Below are 1,358 nucleotides of genomic sequence, written 5' to 3'. Positions count from 1 at the left end.
TACTAAACAATTAGTAATTGACTTAGAATAATAATCTTTTGTATTGATTTAGGTGATTTTGGAGTGAGGCTTATGGTATGGCGCATATTTGCCTGAAACAAGGTTAAAATTCACGTCTAAAAAATTAACTGTGTTATGCTCTGTTTCAATAAAAATATTAAATCCAAGAACTGGTGGAGCTTTTTCTTATATAATTCTGGCTTTCTATTTGAAGGATTTTTGATGATGAACAAGGCATCATGACGAGCTTGGTCACACTTTTCGACTACCCAGTCCTACTCAGTAGATATTGACCGCTCGGACACAAGAATATTGGACAACTATCGAAAATACTGCCTGTAAAGTAGATCGAACCTGGAAACCACGAGGTTGCGAAGCGAACTTCTTTATCATACAGCCATGACTCAGTCAAATCACCACCTTATCGGGTGATTTGGGGCAACGAATCAATCGTTTAAAATATTACAAATCATAAAGATAAGAAGTAATGTCAAGTTAATAAACAAGATTGGTGTAATAGCCCTGGTGATCACGATAATAGTGTCTTTGTTGAGGACACGTAAAGATTAAAAACAAATAAAGGTAGAAATAAGATTGTATTTTGCCCAGAACGGAAAATATTTTTGTTCAAAACAAAGTGATATCATGAAAATCACAGGCAGTCGGAACTTGTTTCTTGTTAACCAACTAAAACACTACACTGCCAAAGTGAAAGTATTCTTATCACAACCCACACAAGAAAAAGGATAAACTGTCATCAAAATTATAACCAATCAAAAATTAGACCATTTTCTGTAAAGCTACATGTTATATACTAAAAGATTGGACGGCTCATACTACTCTCAACTCCAACAAGCAGTGAATGGTGAAGTGACTAGTACACTGAGGCTGAAATTGAAAAAAGGACTACATGCACCACGACAGAAATTGTAAAAAACAAACTTCTTTTTTGCTTTCTCTCCACCTTTTTCTCTTTCTTCTGCACTTATTTTATAAAAACTCAGTATGAATGAACTTTCAATAATGTACATTTGTTATGATCTTCGCCGAACATTTGCAGCGATATTACAATCTATTCTTGTGAAACTCACTGAAATTTCTGTGAACATTTGAACATTTGACGGTTTAAACATGTTTGTTCAATTTTTACCTTGTAACTTTAAGATCTCCTAACCCCCACCTTTTTTTATATATTCGTACCATTGATAAGCAAAAAATTGTCGGAACTAGTTTGGTATGTGAATAACTTTATTTTAAAACGACTACACATTTTTTTGATTCAGGTTCATTTTCAAACCCCAAAACAAATCCTCCTATATTTTTCCCTGCGTGGTAGTAGATTTCTTCTTTCCACATAT

General features: G+C 33.7%; 1 protein-coding gene across 1 annotated transcript in view; it reads left to right on the top strand.

The window, feature by feature from the left end:
- Positions 1-514: 514 nt before the first annotated feature.
- The window catches only part of LOC106880796 (1-phosphatidylinositol phosphodiesterase), a 6,810-nt gene continuing 5,966 nt past the window's right edge, over positions 515-1,358 (top strand). The window contains exon 1 of the mRNA XM_014930912.2: positions 515-929. The gene's annotated coding sequence lies outside the window, so the exon portion shown is untranslated. The remainder of the gene's footprint in view (positions 930-1,358) is intronic.

This window comes from Octopus bimaculoides, chromosome 18 (genome assembly GCF_001194135.2).
Source record: "Octopus bimaculoides isolate UCB-OBI-ISO-001 chromosome 18, ASM119413v2, whole genome shotgun sequence".
Classification (NCBI taxonomy): domain Eukaryota; kingdom Metazoa; phylum Mollusca; class Cephalopoda; order Octopoda; family Octopodidae; genus Octopus; species Octopus bimaculoides.
The sequence above is the reverse complement of the archived record's forward strand: the minus strand, read 5'-3'. Positions and strand labels throughout refer to the sequence as shown.